Genomic DNA, 19,875 nt, shown 5'->3' on the forward strand with positions numbered 1-19,875 from the left:
ACTGGACAGCGGTCAAGAACATCCTGAAATACCTGAAAAGGACTAAGGATATGTTTCTCATATATGGAGGTGACAAAGAGCTCATCATAAAAGGTTACGTTGATGCAAGCTTTGACACTGATCCGGACGATTCTAAATCGCAAACCGGATACGTGTTTACATTAAACGGTGGAGCTGTCAGTTGGTGCAGTTCTAAACAAAGCGGTGTGGTGGGATCTACATGTGAAGCAGAGTACATAGCTGCTTTGGAAGCAGCAAATGAAGGAGTCTGGATGAAGGAGTTCATATCTGATCTAGGTGTCATACCTAGTGCATCGGGTCCAATGAAAATCTTTTGTGACAATACTGGTGCAATTGCCTTGGCAAAGGAATCCAGATTTCACAAGAGAACCAAGCACATCAAGAGACGCTTCAATTCCATCTGGGATCTAGTCCAGGTGGGAGACATAGAGATTTGCAAGATACATACGGATCTGAATGTTGCAGACCCGTTGACTAAGCCTCTTCCACGAGCAAAACATGATCAGCACCAAGGCTCCATGGGTGTTAGAATCATTACTGTGTAATCTAGATTATTGACTCTAGTGCAAGTGGGAGACTGAAGGAAATATGCCCTAGAGGCAATAATAAAGTTATTATTTATTTCCTTATATCATGATAAATGTTTATTATTCATGCTAGAATTGTATTAACCGGAAACATAATACATGTGTGAATACATAGACAAACGGAGTGTCACTAGTATGCCTCTACTTGACTAGCTCGTTAATCAAAGATGGTTATGTTTCCTAACCATGAACAAAGAGTTGTTATTTGATTAACGGGATCACATCATTAGGTGAATGATCTGATTGACATGACCCATTCCATTAGCTTAGTACCCGATCGTTTAGTATGTTGCTATTGCTTTCTTCATGACTTATACATGTTCCTATGACTATGAGATTATGCAACTCCCATTTGCCGGAGGAACACTTTGTGTGCTACCAAACGTCACAACGTAAATGGGTGATTATAAAGGTACTCTACAGGTGTCTCCGAAGGTACATGTTGGGTTGGCGTATTTCGAGATTAGGATTTGTCACTCCGATTGTCGGAGAGGTATCTCTGGGCCCTCTCGGTAATGCACATCACATAAGCCTTGCAAGCATTGCAACTAATGAGTTAGTTGCGAGATGATGTATTACGGAACGAGTAAAGAGACTTGCTGGTAACGAGATTGAACTAGGTATTGAGATACCGACGATCGAATCTCGGGCAAGTAACATACCGATGACAAAGGGAACAAAGTATGTTGTTATGCGGTCTGACTGGTAAAGATCTTCGTAGAATATGTAGGAGCCAATATGAGCATCTAGGTTCCGCTATTGGTTATTGACCGGAGACGTGTCTCATTCATGTCTACATTGTTCTCGAACCCGTAGGGTCCGCACGCTTAAGGTTTCGATGACAGTTATATTATGAGTTTATGAGTTTTGATGTACCGAAGTTAGTTCGGAGTCCCGGATGTGATCACGGACATGACGAGGAGTCTCGAAATGGTCGAGACATAAAGATTGATATATTGGACGGCTATATTCAGACACTGGAAGTGTTCCGGGAGATTTCGGAGAAAACCGGAGAGCCGGAGGGTTACCGGAACCCCCCCGGGAGAAGTAATGGGCCATATGGGCCTTAGTGGAGAGAGAAAGAGGGGCAACCAAAGGTGGGCCGCGCGCCTCCTCCTCCTGGTCCGAATTGTACTAGGAGAGGGGGGGCGGCGCCCCCCTTTCCTTCTCCCTCCCCACTTCTTTCCCCCTCCTAGTAGGAGTCCTACTCCTACTAGGAGGAGGACTCCTCCTTGGCACGCCATAGAGGCCGGCCGGCCTCCTTCCCTTGATCCTTTATATACGGGGGCAGGGGCACCCCTAGACACACAAGTTGATCCACGTGATCATATTCTTAGCCGTGTGCGGTGCCCCCTTCCACCATAATCCTCGATAATATTGTAGCGGTGGTTAGGCGAAGCCCTGCGACGATAGTACATCAAGATCGTCACCACGCCGTCGTGCTGACGGAACTCTTCCCCGACACTTTGCTGGATCGGAGTCCGGGGATCGTCATCGAGCTGAACGTGTGCTAAAACACGGAGGTGCCGTAGTTTCGGTACTTGATCGGTCGGCCGTGAAGACGTACGACTACATCAACCGCGTTGTGCTAACGCTTCCGCTGTCGGTCTACAAGGGTACGTAGATCACACTCTCCCCTCTCGTTGCTATGCATCACCATGATCTTGCGTGTGCGTAGGATTTTTTTTTTGAAATTACTATGTTCCCCAACAAAAACAACCCTGTAGAGGGTGGTACTAACACAGGGGGCAGCGGTACTACCGCTCCCCCTCGCGGTACTGCCGTGCAGTCTGGGAGGGCTGGTGTATGAGCAGGAAACAGACCTAGTGCGGTACTGCCGCGGTGGTAGGGTGGTACTACTGCACTCGAGCGGTACTACCACTGCTTAGTGCTGCACAATCCGACACGAGAGGTGACCCCCTCGAGTCGACACGGTAGGAGCCCGATACCGCAGCGGTACTGTGGCTGAGGACCCACAAGCGGTACTACCACTTGGACCAAAACAAGCTCATAAAGCAGGGAAAGAGACCTCCATCGATGCGGGAAGGCTCAGAGGGTGCAAAAACGAAGTGTGCGTGTTGATTCAACCCTAGCCTTACCAAAGCAGACCCCTCTTGATTGTATGGTGACTCCTACGAGACAAGTCCACCAAACCAGAAACGAAAGAGCTACACCGTCTTGAATAAAAACTCCGAGGGGAAAGAATCGTCTCGTGCCAAAGGATGAATCTCTGAAATGCTCAAAGCACACGGTTAGTCCGCAAAAGCATTGTCATCAATCACCAAAACACCTTAGGGATAAATATGCCCTTAAAATCTCCCCCTTTTTGGTGGACTGATGACAATACGGGATTTGCACAAAGGGGAAAATATATGACATAAGCAAACCCCACATCTCTAAAATATAGACGGGCTCCCCCTGGATGTGTGCTATCTAGAAAAGTGCTTTGGACTGCACGACACACATACTAGGATCAACACTCCCCCTATATTTTAGAGACAATGCATATCTTGCAACAATTAAGGCTAACACTAAGCAAGATATTAGATAAGAGCATAGCATAACTAGCACAAGATAACATAAGCTCAATAGGATGCGATGGAGTGCATATGTCTTACACCATATGAAAGATAAGTCTCACGAGCACAACCAAACCAACGCAAGAAAGGTTCAACACGAGAAAAGAGTTTGCGAGAAAGACAGGCAAGGCAACCACACCACACAAACACACGCTCGCAACTCGACAACGACACAAATCCCTAAACTCTCTCCCCCTTTGGCATCGAGACACCAAAAAGGCAAAGAGCGAAGCTACGGCTCCAGGTGATAGCCAACTGAGGATATCGAACATCATATCGCAGCGGGATCATCTACACCGCCGTCATCGGTCAGAAACTGCTCGGTGTATGAGTCGGTCCACGGGCAGTGCTGCTGAATCCACTCCTCCTCATCAGTGATCTTGCCCTCAGATCCGCTGGCAACGGTCGCACCCAACTGACGCATGAGCTCCTTGTGATGACTCTTGGCCTGCTTCTCAGCCACATGAGTCATGTACTGCCAGTGAGACTCCATGCAGAAGAGTTTCTTCATCTTGCGCTTGAGCTTCTTTGCCGAAGAGGGTTCGGCTCTAGATGGCTCATAGTCATCGTCATCATCATCATCAGCCTCGGTCTCCATGTCAGCAGCTCGAGGCGGAACGCCAGAACTCAGAGCAGTGGTGCCCCAGTTCTCCTTCTTCCTCGGACGCTTGATCTCATGAGAAACTAGATCCCCAGTCTCCAGCACCACCCTAGGATACACACGCTCCCAGGCCTTCTCAATGAGCAACATGATAAACGGTCCATAGATAGGGCACTTGCGCTTAGAGACGGTGGAAACCAACTCAGGCCACATGACATGAGAGATATCCAAAGTGTCTCCAGTGTTTTCTTCCTTCTCATGTTGACAGAAAAGAAGCATGTCCACAAGATAAGAGTGTACCATCTCCAAGTTGCCGATGCGAGGGAAGAGTGTCTCCCTGAAGATGCGATGGAGAACATCCTGAAATGCTGGCAGCTCATAAGTCTCCTTCTGAGTCACTGGGTTAATCTTAAAGGTACAATATGGCCAGAGAGATTGCTTGTGAGTGGAAGTTGCATTGCGGTGAGGGCGAAAGCCAACTGGGTTCCCAAGACCTTGATCATCAACTTCAAGAAGCTCCATGAAGGCCTTCCACTTGACAGTAAGCAGCCTCCCATTTGTCATCCAGGTCAGAGTTCTGTCCTCATATGTCCCAAGATGGACGGTGGCATAAAACTGAGCCACCTAATCTGCATCAAAATCCTTGTTGAACTGCATGATCCCGAGGATGTTCAACTGAGAGCACATCTGAAGAGCCTCCCCAAAGTAGTCCGGATCCTTCTCCATGAAGGCAACATCGATGGAACGAACATCAACAAAAAGGTTCTTCTTGGCCTTGATCACATCAAAGTAGACAACATACTGAAAGCGGTTCCAGAACGGGCGGTTGACCAAGGCAGGCTCTTGATTGACCTCATAGGGGTTGCGCCGATGCTTCTCCCAGAATCCCTTGGCAGACATCTCTGTCATAGACTTGGCCCTTGGCTTGGGCTTGGACACACTCATCTTCTTCATTTGAGGCGGAACACTTGGAGGAACACTTGGCGGAGCACTTGAAGAGGCCGACGTTGTCTCAAAGGTGCGGTAGCGCTTGGACGTTGCACGTCCGGGGTTAACACGGCGGACCTGCTGCTCAGGATGTTCATCACCTGGAACCAAACACACGAGCAGAAGAAACAACATGAAAGAAAGAGCATAAGCCTCCAAACAAGACAACATGGATCAAAGAGTGGTAGGAAATAATGGAATTGGGCATCCAGCGGTAGTACCGCGACCCCACCGCGGAAGTACCGCTCGAGCGGTAGTACCATGCACGAAGAGCGGTAGTACCGCTCCAGATGGGGAACGGCGGTTCCCTACTTCCATGGACAGATCCGGCACTACCGGGGATGCCAAATTCAAAAATAAGCCTACCAATCATCAATCCAAAAGGCCTAGATGCCATCTCCATCCTACTCAAGCCTCGACTTAGCCAAAAATCGAGAAAAGCAATGCCTATTGCGCCTAACAACTAGATGTGAGATATAGGAAAAGAGAGAATGGGAACGGGGGCAATACCGGCATCCATGGCAAGAGGACGCGGTGGGATCGACTCCACCAGAGGAACTGGAGAGGAACGACACAAAGACGGCGGCTGGCCAAAGCCCTCCTGCGGCGAGACATCGCTAGAGCGACGAGGAAGACGAGAGGGTGGGGCAAATGGGTATGGGGGAGAAAATCAACTCCCCCGTCCCAACATAACCCCCATCGCCCGCCCGTAGCGGTAGTACCGCTGGGGTGGGTGGTAGTACTGCTTGACGTTCATCAGCGGTAGTACCGCGCACCCAGCGGTAGTACCGCGCACCCAACGGTAGTACCGCTCAGCCGCAAAAAGACTGGCCAAAACGGCTTAGCTCAAGAAAAGAAAACGACAAGAAAACAAGAGAAGACACACACGCAGAACCAACACAAAGAAGACGAAGAACACACACTACTACAAGAGAGGGCGGTGGCCGAGACCACCTATGTTTGAGTCTGAAGGTATGGCACCGCGAAGATTTTAACCTTGGGCCCATGACCAAAACTCATCTTTGAAGCACAAGAACCATCAAAAATGGCTAGAGTGAAAGAGTTTGGTTAGTTTATGCATAATGGGGGGAGGGAGAGTTCATTGAGAGAACAACACTCCCCCTATGTCCATGCCTACATCTAAACAAGATAACAAATTGAGTATGGTGGGGTGTGCACGAGTTCAAGCAACATTGCTCGAATCAATGATATTTAGCTCATGCCTTAACTCGCAAAATCTTGCTTCATCCAAGGGCTTCGTGAAGATATCTGCAAGGTTATCAAGAGTGTTGACATAGTTGAGCTCGATCTCCCCTCGCCTAATATGATCCCAGATGAAGTGATACCGGATCTCAATATGCTTCGTCTTGAAGTGTTGCACCGGGTTGAGAGAAATCTTGATTGCACTTTCATTGTCACACCAAAGAGGCACTTTGTCACAAATGACACCGTAACCCTTTAAAGTTTGCCTCATCCATAAAACTTGTGCACAACAACTACCGGCAGCCACATACTCCGCTTCTGTGGACAAGAGAGACACGCAACTTTGTTTCTTGGAAGACCAACTCACCAAAGAGCAACCAAGAAATTGGCACCCTCCGGAAGTGGACTTACTATCCACTTTGTCTCCCACCCAGTCCGAGTCCGAATAACCTACAAGCTTGAAGTTTGCTCCTCTTGGGTACCATAAGCCAAAGTTTGGGGTATGAGCCAAATATCGAAAGATTCGCTTGACCGCCACAAAGTGAATTTCCTTAGGTGCGGCTTGAAACCATGCACAAATTCCCACACTCAACATGATATCCGGTCTAGATGCACCAAGGTAAAGCAAGGAGCCAATCATGGAGCGATATACCTTTTGATCCACCGCTTTACCATTGGGATCAATGTCAAGTTGGCATTTGGTGGGCATTGGAGTGGAAGCCGGCTTGACATCACTTAGCTTGAATCTCTTGAGCATGTCTTGAGTGTATTTCTCTTGATTGATGAAGGTTCCTTCTCTTCTTTGCTTCACTCCGAACCCGAGAAAGAACTTTAACTCTCCCATGGAAGACATATCGAACTTCGAGGTCATGAGAGCGGCAAATTCCTCATTGAAAGCTTTGTTAGGGGAACCAAAGATAATATCATCAACATATAATTGGCACACAAACAACTCCCCTTTAACCTTCTTAGTAAAAAGAGTGGGGTCGATTAGCCCAACTTCAAAACCACGGTCTTGTAACAACTCGGTAAGGTGGTCATACCATGCATGTGGGGCTTGTTTAAGGCCATAGAGTGCCTTATCGAGTTGATACACATGATCAGGGAAGTAGGGATCCTTGAACCCGGGGGGTTGCTTGACATATACCAACTCATTAATAGGACAATTAAGAAAAGCACTCTTCACATCCATTTGTTGTAACTTAAAGTTATGATGAGAAGCATATGCAATCAACATGCGAATGGATTCAAGATGAGCAACGGGAGCAAAGGTTTCACCGTAGTCGATATCCTCGACTTGGGAGTAGCCTTGTGCCACCAAACGAGCCTTGTTGTGAATGATAATCCCATGAGAATCTTGCTTGTTCTTGAATATCCACTTGGTTCCAATGACATTGTGGTTCCCTATTGGCCTTGGCACCAATCTCCACACCTTGTTGCGCTCGAAGTTGTTGAGTTCTTCATGCATGGCATTGAGCCAATCCGGATCTTCGAGCGCCTCATAGACCTTTTGGGGTTCAACACAAGAGACAAACGCGTGATGTTAACAATAGTTTGCTAATTGTCTACGAGTGCTTACCCCCTTTCTTAAGCTTCCAAGCACATTTGTCATGAGATGGTCTTTGGTGGATAGCTTGGATGCGATCTTGGCAGCACCACGCTCTAATTCCTCCTCTGGAGAGAGCTGAGGAGCGTCAACTTGATCATCTTGAGTGTCGTCTTGAGCTTGTTCGTGATCTTGAGCTTGCTCTTGATCTTGAACATGCTCGGTGGTGAGAACTTGACATTGTGCATCACTTGATGTTTCAACACCATCTTGAGATTGACCTTGCCCTTGATCTTGTTCTTGAGGTTGAGGGCCTTCACTTTGTTCTTCAGAAGCGTGTGGGCCTTGGGTTGGTGATGGCTACACTTGAGTGGAGCATTGTCCTTCTCATTCGGCCACAAGGGGTTCCTCAATGGGTAGGATAAAACCAACACGCATTCTTCTTATGGCTTGAGGACGAATTTCATCACCTACATCACAAGTGCCACTTTGCTCCACTTGGGAGCTGTTATCCTCATCAAACTCCACGTTACACGTCTCCTCAATAAGCCCCGTGGACTTATTAAGGACACGGTAAGCATGAGAGTTTGTAGCATAACCAACAAATATGCCCTCATAAGCTCTAGCCTCAAATTTAGACAAACGAACACCTTTCTTTAAAATGAAACACTTACACCCGAACACCTAGAAGTACTTGAGGTTGGGCTTGTTATCGGTGAGTATCTCATATGGAGTCTTGTTCAATCCTTTGCGGAGGTAGAGCCGATTTGATGCATGACACGCGGTGTTGATGGCTTCGGCCCAAAAGTTGTATGGAGACTTGAACTCCGCCATCATGGTCCTTGCCACATCCATCATTGTCCGGTTCTTCCTCTATGCTACACCATTTTGTTGAGGGGTGTATGGTGCGGAATATTGATGCTTGATCCCCTCATCAATAAGAAACTCATCCAAGGTGTAGTTCTTGAACTTGGTGCCGTTGTCACTTCTTATTGTCAAGATCTTTGCATTATATTGACGTTGAGATTCATTTGCAAAATCAATGATGGTTTGTTGGGTCTCACTCTTCCTCTTGAAGAAATATACCCAAGTGTATCTTGAATAATCATCCACGATCACCAAGCAATACTTCCTATCCCCAAGACTATCAAAAGATGGAGGCCCAAAGAGATCCATGTGAAGGAGATCCAAAGGCCTCTTCGAGTAAATGATAGTCGTGGGAGGGTAAGCCTTTTCATGTAGCTTTCCTTCGATACAAGCACTGCAAGCACGATCTTTGGTAAAAGTAACATCTGTTAGTCCACGAACATGGTGCCCCCCTTGAGAAGACTTTACAAAGATCTCATATTGACATGGGCTAGACGGCGATGCCAAAGCCATCCCACGTCAACTTTAGCCATTAGGCATGTCACGGTCTTAGTGAGTCGCTCCGAAAAGTTAATCACATAGAGACCGTTTTTGACATGCCCAACAAAGGCTACCTTAAGATTCTTGCTCCACAAGAGGGCCACGGTATCAACATCAAAGAAGGTGGCAAAACCCATGAGTGCTAGTTGACAAACAAAAAGTAAATTGTATGCAAGTGACTCAACAAGCATGACCTTCTCGATCATGAGATCATGAGAAATGACAACCTTGCCAAGCCCCAATACCTTGGAGGACGAGGCATCACCTACTCGACATTGGTGGGCCTGGATGGAATCTTTTGCACGTTCACCACCAAGTCCTTGCTTCCGGTCATATGATTAGTAGCTCCACTATCGAGCAACCATGATCCCCCATCGGAAGCAAACACCTACAAGATATCAATGCTTGGTTTTAGGTAACCATTTAGTAATGGGTCCTTTGATGTTAGTAACGAGGGTCTTAGGAACCCAAATAGACCATTCAATGTACTCATAAGGAGAACCAACAAATTTGGCATAAATATGCCCATCACTAGCACGGCACAACACATATGAAGGGTTAAAGTCGCCGGCTTTGTTGGGAAGGGAAGCGTTGCCCTTCTTGGCATCACTACCCCTCACGGTGTTCTTCTCCTTCTCCTTAGTAGCACCCTCTCCCTCCTTCACAAAGGTTTGCTTGAGAGGAGGAGGTCGTTTGGCCTTGTCATTCTTCTTCTTGTTCTTGGACTTGGGCACATACCCAATCCCTTATTTGGCCACAACTTCCTTTTGGTTGCTCAAAAGGTCATTGAGGTTCTTCTCGCCTTGTATGCAAGACACAAGACCTTTCTCAAGTCTCTCCTTCAACTTAGCGTTCTCCTCAACAAGATGCACATGCGCACAACATGGGTTAGTAGCATTTGCATTATCAATTAACATCATACGAGGAAAAGTGGCTTTCTCGTTGGTTAGCTTTACTTGAAGTTGGTCATGAGACTCTTTGAGGCTAGCATGAGCACCCTTCAAGACCTTGTGAGCCTTGTCAAGTAAGTCAAACTCCTCTTTGAGTGTAGCAAGATCAACCCCAAGCTTGGCCTTCTCGGAGTTTAGCACACGGGAGACAACAAATAGAATGATCAAGATCTTTCTTTAACTTAGCGTGATCATCGTCGTGTGACTCCTCAAGAGCCAAACAAAGACCACGCTCTTTCTCAAGAGCATTGCAAAGATCCGAAATCTCATCGGCATAGTCACGACTATGCCCCTCCATCTTAGAGATGGTATCTTCGTGAGTTTCGATCATGTCATTGGCTTCACCAAGTTGTTCCAAGAGAGCAACGAAGTGCTTCTTGGATTTACCCTTGAGTTTGCCCATAAAGGACTCAAACTCATTCTCCTCCACATTAGGTTCATCATGTTCATAAATGCAATTCGTCAAAGAATGATTATTAATGATGGTAGTTTTGATGTTGGGGGTTACCTTGTTGGTGGCTTTAGCCATGAGGCACTTGGCGGTGATGCTCTCATTGGGTGAGTCGAAGAGTGACACTCGTGGAGTCGTCGCAAGGGCAATGGAGGCCATGGCAACCAACTCATCCTCCTCCTCATCATCATCCTCATAGTACTCTTCTTGTACCACCAACGCTTTTGTAACACCCTCGATGCGACTATATCTCCCACGTGTCGAGGCACGACTTAGAGGCATAATCGCATTGAAGGCATATGTCGCAAGTTAGGCAATCTTCACAACATCCCATGTAATATAGATAATAAAAGGGGAGATAACATAGTTGGCTTACACACGCCACGTCAATCAAGTACATAAATAACATTACATCATCCAAACACTCATGGCCCGACTACGGCGCCAAAATAAAAGATAACCCAACATGCGACACGGTCTCGATCACCCCCAACTGGGCACCACTACTGATCCTCAGGAAAGGAAACATAGTATCGTTGAGAGTCCTCGTCGAACTCCCACTTGAGCTCGAGCGCGTCACCTGGAGTGGAATCATCAGGCCCTGCATCTGGTCTGGAAGTAATCTGTGAGCCACAGGGACTCAGCAATCTCGCACCCTCGCGATCAAGACTATTTAAGCTTATAGGTAAGGCAAGGTAAATATGTGGAGCTGCAGCAAGCGACTAGTAAATATGGTGGCTAACCTGTTTGCAAAAGAGAGCGAGAAGAGGAGGCAAAGCGCGAGTGAGAAACTAGAGAGCAACCTGCGCAAACATTACTCCAACACCGTGTCCACTTCCCGGACTCCGCCGAGACGAGGCCATCACGGTAGCACACTCAGTTGATTCGTTTTAATTAAGTTAAGGTTCAAGTTATCTACAACCGGACATTAACAAATTCCCATTTGCCCATAACCGCGGGCACGACTTTCGAAAGTTCAAATCCCTGCAGGGGAGTCCCAACTTAGCCCATGACAAGCTCTCATGGTCAATGAAGGAATAGACCTCCTCCCGAGACGTTCCGATCAGACTCGGTATCTCGGTTCTTCAAGACACTTCGACAGGTTAAAACAAGACCAGCAACACCACCCGAATGTGCCGACAAATCCCGATAGGAGTTGCGCATATCTCTTTCTCAGGGCACAATCGGATAAGCAATCCGTACAACTAAAAACCAGCCCTCGAGTTTCCCCGAGGTGGCGCTGCAAGGGGATCTAGGTTGGACCAACACTCAGAGGAGCACTGGCCCGGGGGGGGGGGGTTAAAATAAGATGACCCTCGGGCTCCGGAAACCCAAGGGAAAAAGGGGCTAGGTGGCAAATGGTAAAACCAAGGTTGGGCATTTCTGGAAAAGCTTTAATCAAGGCGAACTATCAAGGGGTTCCCATTATAACCCAACCGCGTAAGGAACGCAAAAATCCGGGAACATAACACCGAAATGACGGAAACTAGGGCGGCAAGAGTGGAACAAAACACTAGGCGAGAGGCCGAGCCTTCCACCCTTTACCAAATATATAGATGCATAAAGATAACAAGATAATATAATGATATCCCAACAAGTAAATAAATGTTCCAACAAGGAACGGCCTCCAATCTTCACCTGCAACTAGCAACGCTATAAGAGGGGCTGAGCAAAGTGGTAACATAGCCAATCAACGGTTTGCTAGGACATGGTGGGTTAGAGGTTTGACATGGCAATTTGGGAGGCTTGAAAGCAAGTGGTAGGCATCGTAGCATTGGCATAGCAAAAGAGCGAGCATCTAGCAAAGCAAAGATAGTAGTGATTTCGAGGGTATGATCATCTTGCCTGCAAAGTGGTCAGAGTTGATTGGATCCTCGAAAGAAAACTCAACGTGCTCCTCGTTAGTCAACTCGTCTCCCAGCTCTACCCAAACAAGACAAAAAAGCAAACAGAACACAATCAACCACGCGCAAGGATCAAACAATATGATGCAAGGATGATATGCTATGCGGGATGCGATGCAGGATGCATATGCAAGATTTGACAGGGAATGCATGAACCTGGCCTCAACTTGGGAATCCAAGTGTGCCACTGAAAATATGAGATGAAATCGCTTGAAAACGATATAAAGAACGCCGGAATCGGAGTTACGGTTTGGAAATGGCAAGCAATTCAAATATGACACCGGTCTGCGATTTACAGCAAGTAGTCATCTAAATGCAACAAGATGAACATGCTACAGCACCCAAACATGGCATCAAAATACATGGAAGGGATGCATTCATTATGCTTAACAAAAGTCTAGCACTAAGCTACGGCCAATTCATCCATTAACAGGTTCAAACAAGCATGGCAAAAATGCATATGGCAAACAGATTTCAGACTTAGTGAAATTAACACTTGTCTGGAATTTCAGATCAGATAGCACACTTCGGAGCATGAAAACTATATGCTAAAGGACCTGAACATGGCAAAGTAAAGCATGGCATGGAGCTACTCAAAGAGCTTAACAAAAGTCCCTTAGTGACCTTGAGCCAAAAGGGATCATAAAATACAATTACAAGCATGTGAACATGGCAAAAACATAATCAGTTCTCAGACTTAGTGAAAACTGGAGCATGCTGAAAACAGATATCAAGTAGGCATGTTTACGAGCTCGATGCACTCACTACGGAGTAAGTCATGATAATCTAAGCATACATCCATCAAGAATACACAAAATGCCAGCTAGACATGGCAAGAACAATAACATAGCATGCACGGATCAACTACAACATCATCGTCAAAATCGCTAACAAGTAGACAATCTGCCCAGATTCACGAAGTAGCAAAAGTAGAGCTTGATTAACTCAAGCTAGGGTGCTCCATAATTGCAAACAAAGACATGGATGGATAGAGCACTACAAGATTAACAAAACATCCTTACTGATCATCCTTAAAAGAGGCACGGATCACTAGGAAACTACATGAACATATGGCCATATGAGATAAACAGGTCAAGGACTTGGTGGAAATGCTAAATCCCTGAAATCAGCTTTACCAAGTGCCTCACTTTGCAAGCTTGTGCTAGTCACCACACACATCACAAAAATACATGGGTTACACCTTTGGAAAGATGGCAAAACCCTTAACAAAACATATGTAGAGCTCAGGGGCATATCATGCACACAATAATCATGGCAAAAATGACAAATGTCTAAATGGAGTAGCAGATCTGACAATTATCTCAAGTAGCACTCTTCTAACAGCATTTCGGGCATCAAGATGAACTTAAATGAAAATGATGCAATGGAATGAAATGATGTACTCTCTGAGGCGAACATTTTGATATGCTATATGCCAAAAACGGAGCTACGGGTGCACAGTTACGATGCGTCAAAGTTTGCCAAAAATCTAAGAAACTGGGGACTTGGAGAAAAAAAAACCTCTAGGGTTTCAGATCTGGATCGCCGGCGCGCGAACCGAGGTCAGTGGCGGGCTCGCCGGAGAAGGGGCAGGGCGGCCGGATCCCTCACCGGAGAAGTCACCGGCGTCGAGGAGGAGGTCGCCCGGAGCTTCAAGGAGGCGGGGCGGCACCGGATCTGCGGCGGCGTCGGGCTTGGCGGCGGAGGCGGCGTCGGCGAGCGGGCGGAGATGGTGCGGCGGCGGAGCTCGCCGGCGCCGGAGTCGATGGCGGAGCGCGGCAGCCGGCTCGGGCGAGGAAGGAGGAGGCGCGCGCGGGCGGCGGCGCCCGGATCTGGGCCGCAGGGGCCCCTCCTGGGCCCGGGCGGGCCGACCAGCGACGAAGTGGGCGCGAGGACGCGGGCGAATGGGCGGCTGCCACGTGTCGGCGGGCGGCTAGCTGGACATGTCCGTCGGCGCGGATTTTGTCCGGTGCGACGCGGTGGAAGAGGAGTTAGGTTTTCGGGGAGAGGAGAACGAGAATTTCGGAGGGGGTCTTTAAATAGGCATAGAGGGAGCTAGGGGAGTCCAAATGAGGTGCGGTTTTCGGCCACGCGATCGTGATCGAACGCTCTAGATGATGGAGAGGGTTTTGGTGGGTTTTGGGCCAAATTGGAGGGGTGTTGGGCTGCAACACACACAAGGCCTTTTCGGTCCCTCGGTTAACCGTTGGAGTATCAAACGAAGTCCAAATGGTACGAAACTTGACAGGCGGTCTACCGGTAGTAAACCAAGGCCGCTTGGCAAGTCTCGGTCCAATCCGGAAATGTTTAACCCCCACACATGAAAGAAAGCTAGAAATGACCACCGGAGGAGAACGAAACGCCGGAATGCAAAACGGACAACGGGGAGAATGCTCGAATGCATGAGATGAACACGTATGCAAATGCAATGCATATGATGACATGATATGAGATGCATGACCACGATAACAACACACGAAGACAAAGACCCGAACCCAAGAAAATAAAATAACTTAAAGCCGGAAACGGCAAGAGTTGGAGTACAAATTGGGAAAGTCATATCCGGGGTGTTACAGCTTTGGGAGGAGTCTTCTTGGTGAAGTTGCTCTTGTTTGGGAATGACTTGGCTTTGTCCTTTCGGATGAGCTTGCCACCATTGTCTTCCCTCTTTTCATGTGGGCATTCCGCAACAAAATGGCTCACATTGCCACAATTATAGCAAGTCCTCACACGTTGCTTGCCCTTTGTGCCGCTTGAGTTGTTCTTGTTGAAGTTGGTCCTTGAGTTTTTCTTGCTCCAAAATTGCCTTGAAGTAAGAGCCATGTGTTCATGATAAGCATAGTTTGTGTCTTCGGGGTTGCCCTCCTCTTCTTCTTCTTCATCCTCTTCTTCCACACTAACCTTGGCCTTTAATGCAAGGTTGGGCTTCTTTGCTCTTTGAGAACGTAGCACGTCGGCGGTCTTGTCCAAGATGCTCATGGCCACAAACTCATCCAACACTTCACTTGAGGATAGAGTGTGGAAGTCCGGCCTTTGACGAATGACGGAGGACATGGCCTTGTGGTAAGGCATCATTGCCTTGAGGAATTTGCGCTTGATCCAATTGTCATCCGTGTCCTTGCTCCCATGATCTCGGAGTGAGACCGCGAGTTCGGTTACTCTCCGATAAAGCTCACGAGGTTCTTCATCTTCTTTCATTGCAAACTCATCGGCTTCATGTTCTTTCATTGCAAACTCATCGGCTTCATTTTGCACTACTTCATAGTTGGAGCGTTGAATGCTTGCGCTTCCCCGATAGAGGGAGACAACGCAAATCCATGCATCTTTGGCCAAGGCGAAGGGCCGAAGATGAGGGAGATCTTCGGGCGGAATTGCATCTTGGATGATGAAGAGAGCATTCTCATTGAATTGGTTATCCGCGGCTTCTCTAGGGGTGAAGTTGCTTGGATCATGCGGATAGAAACCTTCTTCAATGATTCTCCAAAGATTAGTATTAACATGATTTAAATGACACTTAAAGCAATAAACCCAAGAATCAAAGTCCTCATTTTTCACAATCTTAGGGGGAGCACCGGCAAGATTCAAATGAGTAGAGGGAATTGGTCCACCATAGACAAGTGGAGGTTCCACATGGGCAAAGATGCCGGTGCCATTCTTACCACTAGAAGAAGGAGCTTTTTCACTAGTAGCACCCCCCTTGTCGGAGTTAGCATCCGTCATCTTGTTAGTGGGATCACCCACTTTCAACGGTGCAGTGGATAGTTTAAGCCCTTCAATGAATTTAGTAAACATGCTTTCAACCTCGGTCGTCATGGAGGTTTTCAATGTCTCCAAGGCCACATTGAATTCCTCACGAGAGACCGAGGTTCCCCCATCTCCCGTAGACGAGACCGGATTTGCAACGGAGTGCTCCTCCACACTGTCTACGACGTCAACCATACTCTTCGGACGACAAAGTCCTTAAAAAGAGACGAGGCTCTGATACCAATTGAAAGGACCGATATAGTTGACTAGAGGGGGGGGGGGTGAATAGGCAACTAACAATTTTTAGCTTTTCTTTGCCAAATTAAACTTTGCATCAAAGTAGGTTGTCTATATGTGCAACTAGGTGAGCAACCTATATGATGCAACAACAACAAGCACACAAGCAAGCGATGGAAATAATACAAATAAGCTTGCTCAAGTGAAGGTACGAGATAACCAAGAGTGGAGCCTATGAAGACGAGGATGTGTTACCGAAGTTCCTTCCTTTTGAGGGGAAGTACGTCTCTGTTGGAGCGGTGTGGAGGCACAATGCTCCCCAAGAAGCCACTAGGGCCACCGTATTCTCCTCGCGCCCTCACACAATGCGAGATGCCATGATTCCACTATTGGTGCCCTTGGAGGCGGCGACCGGACCTTTACAAACAAGGTTGGGGCAATCTCCACAACTTAATCGGAGGCTCCCAACAACACCATGAAGCTTCACTAAAATGGAATATGGCTCTGTGGTGACCTCAACCGTCTAGGATGCTCAAACACCCAAGAGTAACAAGATCCGCTAGGGATTAGTGGGGGAATCAAATTTCTCTTGGTGGAAGTGTAGATCGGAGCCTTCTCAACCAATCCCGAGCAAATCAACAAGTTTGATTGGCTAGGGAGAGAGATTAGGCGAAAATGGAGCGAGCATTAATGGAGCTTTTGGGGGAAGAGGTAAGTCAACGATGAAGAAGAAGACCCACTTTTATAGAGGGGGGAACAATCCAACCGTTACCCCCTAAAACAGCCCTGTAGAGGGCGATACTACCGCAGGGGGTAGCGGTACTACCGCTGGGACCAGCGGTACTACCGCTCCCCCTCACGGTACTGCCGTGCAGTCTGGGAGGGCTGGTGTATGAGCAGGAAACAGACCTAGTGCGGTACTAACGCGGTGGTAGGGCGGTACTACCGCGGCTTAGTGCTGCACAATCCGACACGAGAGGTGACCCCCTCGAGTCGACGCGGTAGGAGCCCGGTACCGCAGCGGTACTGTGGCTGAGGACCCACAAGCGGTACTACCACTTGGACCAAAACAAGCTCATAAAGCAGGGAAAGAGACCTCCATCGATGCGGGAAGGCTCAGAGGGTGCGAAAATGAAGTGTGCGTGTTGATTCCACCCTAGCCTTACCAAAGCAGACCCCCTCTTGATTGTACGGTGACTCCTACGAGACAAGTCCACCAAACCAGAAACGAAAGAGCTACACCGTCTTGAATAAAAACTCCGAGGGGAAAGAATCATCTCGTGCCAAAGGATGAATCTCTGAAATGCTCAAAGCACACGGTTAGTCCACAAAAGCATTGTCATCAATCACCAAAACACCTTAGGGATAAATATGCCCTTATAATCTCCCCCTTTTTGGTGGATTGATGACAATACAGGATTTGCACAAAGGGGAAAATATATGACATAAGCAAACCCCACATCTTAAAATATAGACGGGCTCCCCCTAGATGTGTGCTATCTAGAAAAGTGCTTTGGACTGCACGATACACATACTAGGATCAACACTCCCCCGATATTTTAGAGACAATGCATATCTTGCAACAATTAAGGCTAACACTAAGCAAGATATTAGATAAGAGCATAGCATAACTAGCACAAGATAACATAAGCTCAATAGGATGCGATGGAGTGCATATGTCTTACACCATATGAAAGATAAGTCTCACGAGCACAACCAAACCAACGCAAGAAAGGTTCAACACGAGAAAAGAGTTTGCGAGAAAGACAGGCAAGGCAACCACACCACACAAACACACGCTCGCAACTCGACAACGACACAAATCCCTAAACTCTCTCCCCCTTTGGCATCGAGACACCAAAAAGGCAAAGAGTGAAGCTACGGCTCCAGGTGATAGCCAACTGAGGATCTCGAACATCATATCGCAGCGGGATCATCTACACCGCCGTCATCGGTCAGAAACTGCTCGGTGTCTGAGTCGGTCCACGGAAAGTGCTGCTGAATCCACTCCTCCTCATAAGTGATCTTGCCCTCAGATCCGCTGGCAACGGTCGCACCCAACTGACGCATGAGCTCCTTGTGACGACTCTTGGCCTGCTTCTCAGCCACATGAGTCATGTACTGCCCGTGAGACTCCATGTAGAAGAGTTTCTTCATCTTGTGCTTGAGCTTCTTTGCCGAAGAGGGTTCGGCTCTAGATGGCTCATAGTCATCGTCATCATCATCATCAGCCTCGATCTCCATGTCAGCAGCTCCAGGCGGAACGCCAGAACTCGGAGCAGTGGTGCCCCAGTTCTCCTTCTTCCTCGGACGCTTGATCTCATGAGAAACTAGATCCCTAGTCTCCAGCACCACCCTAGGATACACGCGCTCCCAGGCCTTCTCAATGAGCAACATGATAAACAGTCCATAGATAGGGCACTTGCGCTTAGAGACGATGGAAACCAACTCAGACCACATGACATGAGAGATATCCAAAGAGTCTCTAGTGTTTTCTTCCTTCTCATGTTGACAGAAAAGAAGCATGTCCACAAGATAAGAGTGTACCATATCCAAGTTGCCGATGCAACGGAAGAGTGTCTCCCTGAAGATGCGATGGAGAATATCCTGAAATGCTGGCAGCTCATAAGTCTCCTTCTGAGTCACTTGGTTAATCTTCAAGGTACAGTATGGCCAGAGAGATTGCTTGTGAGTGGAAGTTGCATTGCGGTGAGGGCGAAAGCCAACTGGGTTCCCAAGACCTTGATCATCAACTTCAAGAAGCTCCATGAAGGCCTTCCACTTGACAGTAAGTAGCCTGCCATTTGTCATCCAGGTCAGAGTTCTGTCCTCATCTGTCCCAAGATGGACGGTGGCATAAAACTGAGCCACCTAATCTGCATCAAAATCCTTGTTGAACTGCATGATCCCGAGGATGTTCAACTAAGAGCACATCTGAAGAGCCTCCCCAAAGTAGTCCGGATCCTTCTCCATGAAGGCAACGTCGATGGAACGAACGTCAACAAAAAGGTTCTTCTTGGCCTTGATCACATCAAAGTAGACAACATACTGAAAGCGGTTCCAGAACGGGCGGTTGACCAAGGCAGGCTCTTGATTGACCTCATAGGGGTTGCGCCGACGCTTCTCCCAGAATCCCTTGGCAGACATCTCTGTCATAGACTTGGCCCTTGGCTTGGGCTTGGACGCACTCATCTTCTTCATTTGAGGCGGAACACTTGGAGGAACACTCGGCGGAGCACTTGAAGAGGCTGACGTTGTCTCAAAGGTGCGGTAGCGCTTGGACGTTGCACGTCCGGGGTTGACACGGCGGACTTGCTGCTCAGGATGTTCATCACCTGGAACCAAACACACGAGCAGAAGAAACAACACGAAAGAAAGAGCATAAGCCTCCAAACAAGACAACATGGATCAAAGAGTGGTAGGAAATAATGGAATTGGGCATCTAGCGGTAGTACCGCGACCCCACCGCGGAAGTACCGCTCGAGCGGTAGTACCGTGCACGAAGAGCGGTAGTACCGCTCCAGACGGGGAACGGCTGTTCCCTACTTCCATGGACAGATCCGGCACTACCGGGGATGCCAAATTCAAAAATAAGCCTACCAATCATCAATCCAAAAGGCCTAGATGCCATCTCCATCCTACTCAAGCCTCGACTTAG

Source organism: Triticum aestivum, chromosome 7A (genome assembly GCF_018294505.1).
Source record: "Triticum aestivum cultivar Chinese Spring chromosome 7A, IWGSC CS RefSeq v2.1, whole genome shotgun sequence".
In the NCBI taxonomy this organism is placed as follows: domain Eukaryota; kingdom Viridiplantae; phylum Streptophyta; class Magnoliopsida; order Poales; family Poaceae; genus Triticum; species Triticum aestivum.